General features: G+C 41.4%; 1 non-coding gene across 1 annotated transcript; it reads left to right on the top strand.

Annotated features, from left to right (window-relative positions):
• Positions 1 to 7,681: 7,681 nt before the first annotated feature.
• On the top strand, positions 7,682 to 7,788 carry LOC120257255. The gene has a single exon (XR_005535604.1). It is a non-coding gene; the product is annotated as a small nucleolar RNA R71 (small nucleolar RNA).
• Positions 7,789 to 12,052: the final 4,264 nt, after the last annotated feature.

Raw genomic sequence — 12,052 nt, 5'->3', positions numbered from 1 at the left:
TGTAGATTTTCCCAGAGGAAAATATTGGGCAAGAAAAGCTTCTACAATCTCCTCCCATGTGTGATCGATGCTTGATAAGTGCTTGTGCGATATGAATGCGAAGCGTTCATTCCTTATGTTGAGCATTACTTTTCTCGGGTTTTTACACTAATATGTGTGTTTTTATGTTACTTTCTTGCAGGTAGGGTTGTGAGGCCGAGTATGAAGGAAAGAAGCCAATGTGGATCGTAATGCACCAATTTTGGAGGAAATCTTGCTAAGGTTCAAACACGAAGACATAGGTCGGGTGTGAGATGCTAGAGTGTGTGCCAACCTCCTTGTATTCTAGTTGGCACATCCATTTAGAGGGGCACAAGGGCAGTCACACTCGAGCATTCCGACTTATGCACATAGAACAAGAGCTCCACCAACTTGTCTATCATTGAAGAAGCAAGTGATCCACGACGTGAACGCCTCGCCCGCTTATGCTACTCCCGATGAAAGTATGGATTCGGGGAAGCTATTCGAGCCGGATATTGTAGCGAGCACCGCTAGTAGCAATCGTAGCAAAGACTGCTCACACCGGCCGAGAAAAACAGGAATTCAGAGAATCCACACGGGCATGTGGAAATTATCCACGCCCGTGTGGAAATTCCACATAGGCGTGTGAAAAAAATCAACAGTGCCCGTAGTCGCCCGACTCCATCCCTATTTGAAAGCCGATTCAGCCCCGATTTCAAAGATTCTCTTCTCCATCTTTTCCCCAACATGAGAGAGGGCTTCGACTAGGGTTTTGAGGGGTATTGGCTAGGGTTTTGGAGAGGTTCTATGGCTTCGACATCGTCATTTCTTAGGAAGAAGGTTGGTAGGGGAGCTCCGTCAAGTCGTATCCTATACCCGGACTGAGGGAATCCTTGGACTGACTAGTAGAGGACTCTCCACAAGACCATCAACACGACCATCGAGGGGGTTTTTCTATGGATTCATTGCTTTTACATTCTATTTCTTTGATTGTACTTAGCTCCATGGAGAGCTAAACCCCTAGTGGGTACTTGGGTATTTGTGAACCCTAGGATGTATTCGTTTCATTGAATCTCTTTATTATGCTTTCAATTAATTGTTGTTTATTGTGAGTTCCAACCTTGAATGCTTGATTGTATGAACATTTCCCCTAGAGTGACACTAAGGTTGAGAGTTCTTGTTGGTAACCTTGTGAGTGAGTGATACACCACGAGCGTTAGACAAAGCTAGGTTGGAAAGGGTTGAGAGTGTGAGTCAAGAGGTACAGGAGCGTCCCCTTTCCCCTCCGACGTGATATATTCTACCTCCGTTCCTCGAGTTCTTTGCGGCCATAATAGAGTGAATGGTCTAAGGGATGACCCTCGACTGGGGCTTAGTTGCGAGTGCAACGGAGTGAAGCGTTGAGGTGATCTTAGTATCTAGGGCTTAATAGTGGTTAGGAACCTTCCACCTGGACCAAAGGGTTAGGTCTATAATTAGGAAGAGATTTATCACTTGGAATCCCTAGAGCTCATTGCAACTCTATGAGAGTGCGAGGTGTTAAGATTGTTCGATTTCTCCTCCGGGACATGTATAGAGTTAGGCATAGTTGACCTTAGATTTGGGACTATGTAATGAAGGATTTCCATGACTCACTATTGCATTAATTAGGAAGCATAATAGAGGGTTCTTGCACTTAAAGTGATCGTCCTAGGTGAAGCATTATCTGAGTACCCCATCTTTATCGATTGCCTTACCTTCTCCTTTACTCATGCTCTCTTACTTGTTGATTTTACTTTTGAGAATTGAATCATTGTCACACTTATCACTATTGATTTTTTTCACATAGCTAAGAAGCGGATTAAGTGTTTTTTTATTCCCTACTCCCCCGTGGATTCGATACCCTCTCATCCGAGATTATTACTCGACAAACCCGCACTTACGGGATATACGCAAGGGGATCTTGTTAATGCTCTAGGTAATGAATGTAGCCATTGCTTTGCTCTCCCCTTTAAGGAAAATGGGAAGTCACTCAACCTGATGGCATCATCTGTAACACCATTGATCTTGAGCATGTCGCATCACTTCCAAGAAATTCTCTATGTGACTGCTTTGGATCCCTCATTGGCACAAACCATTAAACTGTGTGGACTGCGATATCATGTGGAGGCGCATGGGCGTAGGTAATTTCTGCACACCCGTGTGAATGTGCAGGAACGCAAGAGACACGACCTTTCATTAAAATCTTTTTGCTCTTCTCCATTCTCACACTCCCAGTCACTCAACGACCACTCCTAACACCCCTCCCGACCTCACACCGTCGATCTTGAGGAGTTTCACCAGATTTTCAAACTGAATTCGAAAGTTTTCGAGTTCACTATTGGTAAACCCTCAATTCTTCTCCTTTTCACCATAACTTGATTTTAACTGATTAAAATGGTAAGTGTTACTTAGTTTCAATGTTTATAAGATTTATGCATGTTTAGAACGAACTTTGAACCGATAAAAAGGTGTATTTGTGGTTTAATGAGGCGCGGCCGTGTGATTTTTCACGCCCTGTGGATCCACACAGTCGTGTGGAAATTCCACACGACCATGTGGATTTCTGCAGTCTTATTTTGAGAGCTTCTTTGATCATCCTTTTCAAATTTTTGTAGACATGGCACCCCGGTCGAAGAATCAGGATAGCAAGCGTCCCAGAGAGCAGTCCCCTGAGAGAGAGCACATTGAGTTCGCTATTCCCGAGCATCGTGCCTCGCTTTTGAGTGGTTGTTGAGACTTTGGTCTGGCCAGACCGGATTCCTAGATATGAGCGTATTGTGAGATATACAACAGGAGGAGAGTTGGTAGATGAGGTAGAGGATCTAGTATCGGTTGGATGTTGGAGACAGTTATAGGAAATTAGAGAGCTTGCTATTCGTACACTTACACTCGAGGTGCTATCCTTATTCGAGTTCGACAGTTCTTATAATAGATTTGACAGGGACGACGCTATACAATTTAGAGCACTGGGGGATCACTATAGTATGAGCCCCATACGCTCTCGATCGACATGGGGTTGTATGAGGCGACATTCACGAGATCACCGAGGAGTACGCCCGGGCTATCGACAAACTATCTTGGCGCCTTGACCCCGCAGAGGGCGATCGAAAAGTGCTATGCGGACAGAGCGTATGAGCCGTGGGTGTCCAACGCCACGTGCCTTCTCGACCGCGATATCGATATTTGCATGCCATTATGAGCGGTGTCGCATGAACGGTCGTGGTAACAGCATCGCGCCTTGAGCCGAGCATGAGCTCCTCGTATCTTCATTCAATGGTTTAGAGCACACCGATCCATCCGGGGACATATCATCACGGAGTATTTATGACATCAAGGTCGAGTGATGCCGATTAGGAGTGATCTTCTTGGGCCCCCTACATCACAAGATTGGTTATGGGTATGGGTTTTCTGACTGTGATTAGGGGGACCGAGAAGGCGAATATACCTGTTCCCTTGGGTATAGAGACATTGAGGTTGATGGGGATGGTGCGCAGGGTTCGGTCCAGAGTATATACCCTAATTACACCTACCCCCGAGGTAGCAGAGGGAGAGGATGAACTGGCCGAGGGTTCGCAGCCTGCTCCCGAGCCTCAGCCGACACCGATGGAGACCGAGGCATCTCTTGTAGCAAAGGAGTCACCCCCAGTACGCATGTTTTCACCATCTCAAGCCTATGATCGATTTGAGAGGCTCGAGAGCATGGTGGGGGTGCTATGGACAGAGATCGCCGAGGTTAGGGTGACACAGGCCACACAGTATGCCGAGTTTATGGCGCATTTTGACACTCTCCAAAGAAATTTTAGAACGAGACGTTACCTCATCATATAGTTCAAGCACTGAGGACCCCTCCGACTCCTCCGACCTCACCATCACCCTGATTCACCGGCACTCATTAAATTATCCAAAGAAGAAGTAGAGCCGACAACTGATGACACCGACACTTGACTTTATTTTTTTCATCATCTTTATTACTTTTTGCATTTCATTTTGACTTGGATACTCGTAAAGAACTTTCCTTCTGAGTTTATTTTTCATTTTGTGGTCTCAAGTTGTATTCATTGCTTTACCTATTATTTACTCGAGTTGTTTTTGTTTTATTGAGCTTCACCCGAACCTCCTCGTGTATGCATGCCGATGGTCCCCGTCAAGATGGGAATTGAGAACTAGTCATGGACACGGCCGATATGCTTTTTGCACTTGGTCGTGTGTGCTTCACAACCCGTCGGAACATCACTCCCAAGGATTTAGCTCCATCAAATGCAACACTAGGAGTCAGGGGAGTATTATTTTGATTGTTTTTCCCACATATACTCTCAATTGATATACATTATAAGTGAGCTTGCATGTGTACATTGGGGACGATGTACAACTTAAGTGTGGGGGAGAGTTTCATAATGCACATGTCTTTTATATTAGTTTTGATTGACATACATGCTCACATAGCCAATGGCGGTTCACCTTAGTTGCAATGATTGTATTCTTGAGTTTAGGAGATTTTTTTAACATTGAATGTTCTCATGCTCCAGTTCTTGCTTGAATTTCTAGGAATTTTTGCCCGATTGACACTTGTTGCACTATTCACTCATTAAACTCTTTTGGAAACTCAAATTCGATGTTAAAGGGACTAGTTATAGTTGTTTCTTTTGTTAATTGAAAAAAATGGAAGAAGGAAAAAAGGAAGAACAAAAATAGTTTTTATTGTTTAATTGTGCTTGTTCGGGTGGAAAGAGCTAGCACCTATGAAGTATGAAGCTACTCTCATAAGTCGGATACTAGTTATGCCCTAATGAGAGAAAGAGCTATCTCATAGGGATGAGTGAAAGCTACCACCCCTGGTAGAAAGAGCTACCCCTCGAAAGTGTGAAAGCCACCTTAGCGGCCGCTTTGGAAAGGGCTACCTTAGAGGATGTGTGAAGCACTACCACTTTTTTTTAATTTGTGTCACTTCATGTAGATAAATAAGTCCTTTATACTTAGAACTTTGCGGACTATACTTTGGGTTGACTTGAGTGAGTTTGCACACACACTTACATAATTTCGGATTTGTTGTCCTTTTTGATTCAAGTTTTTAGCTAGAGCATTGATTTTTCGTATTTAATGTTGAAATTTTCCTTACTTGTAGAATGCTCTCTTTGCATGTTTTGGTGAACCTAAGGCCAAGCACTTCCATATTTCCTTCGTCTATACTTCAATGTTTTACTTTTTTTGCTTGAGGGCAAGCAAAAGCTTAAGTGTAGGGGAGTTTGATAAATGCTTGAGTGATAAGAATGCGAAGTGATCTTTCCTTATGATGAGAATTCCTTTTATCAGGTTTTAGCACTAATATGTGTGCATTTATGTTACTTTCATGCATATAGGGTTGTGAAGCCGAATGGTAAAGAAAGAAGCCAATGTAGATAGTGAACGCACTATTTGGAGGAAATCTTGAGAAGGGTCAAATGCAAAGACTTAAGTCGGGTTCAAGATGCGAGAATGTGTGCCAACCTCCATATATTCAAGCTAGCACAATGGTTTGGAGGGGCACAAAGGCAGTCACATTCGAGTATCCCAACTTGTGCATTGATAGCAAGATCTTCGCCAATGAGGCTGGTTATTGAAAAAAAGCAAAGAGATATGCGAAGTAAAGTGTGCCCATTGACGTTACCTCGATGAAAACATGGACTCAGGAGTATTTTGGGCCGGTACTGTAGCAGGGTACTGTAGCTAATGCTGTAGCAAATTATTGTAGCAGGTATTATTCACAGCCGTCCAAAAAAGAGAATTCCAGAGAATCCACACGGGCATGTGGAAATTATCCATGCCCGTGCAGAAATTCCACATGCCCGTGTGGCAAATCCATAAGGGCATGTGGATGCCCGATTCCAGCCTCTATTTAAGCCACGATTTAGCCCCAATTTAGCCCCTATTTCAGTATTCTTTTCTCCATTCTCTCCCAAACTTGAGAGGGTACTGCGGCTAGGGTTTTAAGAGGTATTGGCAGGATTTTTGGAGAGGTTTTTCGGCTTCGACATCACGCTCCACTTGGAAGAAGGTTATTAGGAGAGCTTTCATCGGCATCAATCAGACGAGGTGTGTCCTAGGCCGGACAAGGGGACCTTTGCAGGAGACAAGGCTTCTCCACAAGACCATTGTCATGACTATCGAGGGGGTTTTCTATGGATTACTTGTTTTTATATTCGATTTCATTATTGATTGTAACTAGCTCCATCGAGAGCTAAACCCCCTAGTGGGTACTCGGATTTGTGAACCCTAGGATGTATTTGTTTCATTAAACCTTCTATTATTCTTTCATTAATTGATGTTTTATTTTAGTTCCAATCTTTAATGCTTGATTGATTGAATCCTCCCTTATAGTGACACTAGGGTTGAGAGTTCATATTGGTAACCCTTGTGAGTGAGTGACACACCACAAGGGTTAGACAAAGCTAGATTGGAGAGGGTTGAGAGGGTGAGTCAAGAGGTAGCGGAGCATCCCCTTTCCCATCCGAATGTGATTTATCCTACCTCCATTTCATTGAGTTCTTTGCGGTCATAGTAGAGTGAATGGACTAAGGGATGACCTTCCACTGGGGCTTAGTTGCAAAGGCAATAGAGTGAAGCGTTGAAGTGATTTTAGCACCAAGGGCTAAATTGTGACTAGGGACCTCTCACATGAACCAAAGGGTTAGGTCTATATCTAGGAAGAGGGTTTATCACTTGGAATTCATAGAACTCCATGTGATTCTATCCAAGTGCGAGGTGTTGGATTGTTTGATTTCTCCTCCGGGACATGGTATAGAGTTGGTCATGGTTGACCTTAGATTTAGGACCGTGTATTTAGGAGGTATTATAGTCAGTTTTGCACTTGAAATGATTGTCCTAGGCGGAACAATATCCGAATACCCCATTTATATCGATTGCCTTATCTTCCACTTACTTGTGCTTTTCTTTCTTGCTTCTTTTATTCTTGTTTACATTACATCTTGTCAACACAATCACTATTTATCTTCACTTGGTTAAGAAACAATTTAAGTATTTTTACTCCCTACTCCCTGTGGATACGATACTCACTCACCTGGGATTTTATTACTCGACAAACCCATGCACTTGCGGGACATACACAAGGGCGTTGTCAAGCACTTTCTCCAATATGGGTCTCTTATCATTCTGTTTGTGAGGAGGGAATATTGGCTGGGGATTCTATTGCTTCCCTTCATTTTCCTAAGAGAAATTGAGGTGATTCCGCCATCCTGGGTTATATGTGCCACTATAAGGGTTCACTTTTTCCCAAAAGGTACTACCAAGGAAATCTTCTTGTTCAATGGATCTGTATGCCACTCCGATAATGGAACAATATGTCGAGGCATGTCCTTCCCCCACACGTGTCACATGCCATGATTGTAGCTAACATCTGAGTAGGGAAATTATAAATATTTCAGCTCAAAGCTTCCACTTGGGCTACTAGTGTTGTGACTTCACTAACTTCAATCATCCCGGCTAGCTTCACTACTGATTTGCCTCTTGAATTCCATTGATAATTGTTCATAGCTATTTCTTTAATCAATTGCTTGGCTACCTCTGGGGTCTTACTGCCAAGTAATCCTCCTACTACCAAATTAATAAGCTATCGAGTACTGATCGAGGGCCTTGATGGAAAATTTGAACTTCCATCCATTCATAGAGGTTATGATGTGGGCATTTCCTTAACAAGTCTTTAAATATCTCCCACGCCTCAAATAATGATTTAGTGTCCAACTGTACATAAGCTATAATCTCTTGACACAACTTGGTCGTTCTTCCTAGAGGGAAATAACTAGCTAAGAATGTTCTAGCAAGCTATTCCGAAGTCATAATAGATACTCTAGGAAGGGCCTAGAGCCATTGTTTAGCTCTTTCTTTCGGTGAGAATAGGAATAAGTGAAGTCTGATAGTGTCATCAGAAACATTGATGATCTTAAGCATGTTACATAGTTCGAGGAATCCCCCAATAAGACTGTTAGGATCCTTATCTCGTAATCCATGGAACTGCACTAAATTCTTAACCATTTGTATAAACACAAGCTTAAGCTCAAAGTTGTTTACAGTAACTTGTGGGCACACTATACTTGATTGAGAACCATCAAGAGTAGGGCGACCATAATCTGAAAGGGTCCTATGCTGGTTACCTTGATTTGTCATGGTGTCCAACTGCTCACCCTCAACACTCACTGTTAAAGATCCTATTTCGTGCAATAGAGCTATTCTCAATATGGTTCCAATCACTCTTTCTACATTGCTCTCGCCATCTACCAGTCATGGTGCTTTACTCTTTGGTGGCATACACTAAAAATCAAACAAAAAGAGAAAAGAATTAGAAAATAATAAATAAAAACAAAAACAAAGATGAAGGAAAAATGGCTAAAGTAATGATGAATGTGTTGATCATGTAATAAAAGTGTGCGTAAATACAGAGTGTCAATCCAAAGGGAAGGAGGTGAATACTAGTAATGACTATAGACCCAAAAATATCCTAAATGATCGAGTGATGTACATGTAAATGAGAGAAAAATGAACACAATAAAAAATATGAGAAATAATAGGAGACAAATCAAGGAAGAAAGCGATGTCTAGGCATAGCATCCCTCTAGGGTTATGAGGCACAAGACAATAGTTGCCTAAACATGCTATCCTATTTGAACCGACAGGTGTCCAAAATAATAGAAAATCTTGATTTATTAGGCAAAGTGTAACTGAATAGGTGCATAGCTAATACAGACATCCACACAATCGCATTAACACTCTATGAAACCTTATTGTGGACTAACGATAATCTCTTAAGTAGATAATCTCTCCTTAAAAAAAAAAAGAAAGATTGCCCCTAATCTGAATACAGAGAAAAAATGTGATATCTCCTAAAAGCCTCTCCACATGATTTCACTGGGCATGGAAATTATCATCAATCCACTCAGAGGGATTGTTGGAGACAAAGTCTCCTAGAAATGCTATCCAAAGGTGTAGCCACTATCATCTCAAATTATGGTAAGTCTATGCTATATGCAAATTTCTTCTCGTCACGTAGCAATACCAAGTATGATTGCTAGGGCTTTCATCTCGTTAATAATCAAGCATTCAACCTCACAATTAGACTCAAATAGATATGATTGCAAATAAGAAATTAATTAAGCATAAAAAATCCAACATCGAAAGTCAAAAAAATAAACCATCGAGTTTAACTATCACCAAACATCTACAAATCAGCCCTACATTAATGGAGGGCAAGCATTCAAGAAACAAATAATGAAGGAAAACATTAAAGCTATAAAAAAAACCCCTTTTCAATCCCTAGGATGAAGAATCACCGAAGAAGTTTCCACACTCCTTAGGGCTACAATCTTCAATACCGTTGAATATAGATCCGAATCCTTCTCCAAATCATTCCTTAGGTTTCGGAGATTCGTATCTTTTCTTCCTTAACCTCACCTCCAAGAATCACCGTCAAAGAATAGAAGGATAGAATAGAAGATGCACTAAAAATCCTTATAAGTTCTATTTATACCCGACTACTTACATGCTGCTTACGAGTGTAAAGGCAAGGTCATAAGGGAGTTGGAGATGATGGTCGTGAGCCTTACGGGAATGCTTACAGCCATAAGCCCCGTTCGTAAGGTCTTCTATTTATGTTGTGATCTAGCTTACGACCGTAAGTGCTGGACCATAAGCATCACTCGTTCTGCTCATTGGGACCACCCTCACGAGCATATACTGTGATCGTAAGCTCCTCTGGATGGTCCTTACAGGCATAAGCCTTGTAATAAGGTCCTCTGAATTGGCTCTAAATCCCCCTTACAGGCATAAGAATACCCACAAGGTCTTCTAAAATTAACTTATAGCCGTAAGGTCGATCTGTAAAATGCACTGTAAGCCACCCAGCTTGCTTTTGTCCTTGTTCGAGAGAGCTTCAAGTTTATCATTTAAAGGTCCGAAATGCTTCTTTTGGCTTTCTATCTCTCTCTCTCTTTCTCTCTCTCTTTTTCAAGTGTTGACCTAAGTCTGTTAATGCATAACACACTATATTTAGCATCAAATTTCACAATATAGTTCTAATACATGCCAATTGAGTGTACAAATTGATATGAAATACATGAATATTATACACTCATTAGAGGCCCTGCATGGGATTAAGGATATTTTACATAGACCAAAGGGTTAGATCTACATCTAGGAATAGGATTTACCATTTGGAATCCTTAGAACTTCAAGCAGTAATATGTGATGTGAAGTGTCAATAACCTTTTTTCGGTTGGGATCTCGTAGGGGACTAGTCACTGGTTGACCTTAGGTTTGGGACTTTGTGCTTTTGGATTTCAATGACTCAATTAATCTTAATTCGGGAAACGTAATTTTAGTCTTGCATTTAACTTAAAAATCCTAAGGGGAGCATTATCAAGGTACCCATCCATCTTAAGTGATTCTTCTATATTTCTCTATTTGCCTTCTTCTCTTCCCTTGTTTACTTGTTTGTGAAATTGATCACTTCCACACTGATATCATTGATTAGGCTAGATAGCTAGATTATAGTTATTACTAGTACTCCAATTCCCTCTGGATTTAACTACCTGACCCATTGGGTAGACTTTATTACTTGAATGGCCCGTGTAGTTACAGACACATGCAAGAGGTGTGTCAATCGCACACTATCAAAACCATTTGACCATCTTTGTCGTCAATCAAAGCTTGCAAATTTGCCAAAAATGGTCGCCAAAGGATCAAAGGAATCCCGGCTTTTTCATCCAAATCTAAAATGACAAAATCCATTGGGAAGATGAATTGGTCTACTTTTCCAAAACATCTTTAATAATTCCCATTAGATGATGAACCGACTGATCAACAAGTTGTAAAGTCATCTTTGTTGGCTTAAGCTCACCAAGCCCTAACTTTCTGAAAATCTTATAGGGTATCAAATTAATGCTTACCTCAAGATCAGCAAGTGTCTTCTCATCTATCACCCCCTTATAATGCATGGTATTATGAAACCTCTAGGGCCTTTTTTTTCTTGGGAATTTTGTTGGAGTTGATGGTGAAACATTCCTCACTCAAAGCGATATTAGCTACCTCCTCTAGCTTCCTCTTGTTAGTCAACAATTCTTTGAGAAACTTAGTATAGCGAGGTATTTGAGTGAGGGCTTCAACAAATGGAACATTGATATGCAAGGTTTTTGAATATCTCAAGGCACTTTTTGAACTACTCCTCCAGCTGATCTTTCTTCACTTTAGCCAAATATGGTAGCTTGGGTTGGAAGTCAAGAATCTTAGTTTTGTCCCTTGCTTGTTCCTTCTTATTTTTCTCAACATCACCACCAAAAGATATATCCTTAATGATAACCTTTTTAGGTTCAGCAGATTCATTCTCACTTACTTAGGTTACAAGAGATGTCAGTTACCTACCACTTCTCAAAGTGACTACCTTCAGAGACTCCGGGGAGTTAACCTCTGTATTGCATGGCAATGAACCTAAAGGATGTTCAACAATAGTTTTGGTGATTTGAGCCACTTGATGTTCTAGATTCTGCAAGGATGCTTGTTGGTTCCTTAACAACTAATTGTGTCCCATGAGGCGGCTATCATTTGCTTGAATGTACCTTACTAATAAGGTTTCAAGAGTTAGCCCATTTCCTTCTTAAGGTGGTTTTCTTAGGAACCAAAGGTTGAGGTTTTGATGACCCAAATTACCCATGAGATCCTTGTCTTCGTTGACTTCACAAAAAATTTGGGTGATTTCTCTACCCGGGATTGTAGGTACTACTGTAGGGATTGTTTTGATACCTATTGTTCTGACCCACATAGTCAACCTGTTCTATGCTGACATTCCCATTAGAAGGCAGATAGCTAGACCATGTTGGGCCACTCCAAGATTCATAGCTCATAACTAGGGCTTGGGGTTGAACTTGCATTGTGTCCAACCTCTTTGATATGGCTTCCACTTGTGCCACCAATGTTGGCCCCAGTGTTTAAATGCTTTGTCTCCTTTTGTTTGTAACCAAGCTCAAATCTTGGATTCAAGGAAATGTTTTAA

Source organism: Dioscorea cayenensis, unplaced genomic scaffold (genome assembly GCF_009730915.1).
Source record: "Dioscorea cayenensis subsp. rotundata cultivar TDr96_F1 unplaced genomic scaffold, TDr96_F1_v2_PseudoChromosome.rev07_lg8_w22 25.fasta BLBR01001982.1, whole genome shotgun sequence".
Lineage (NCBI taxonomy): Eukaryota > Viridiplantae > Streptophyta > Magnoliopsida > Dioscoreales > Dioscoreaceae > Dioscorea > Dioscorea cayenensis.
This window is presented reverse-complemented; position numbering and strand designations above follow the sequence as displayed.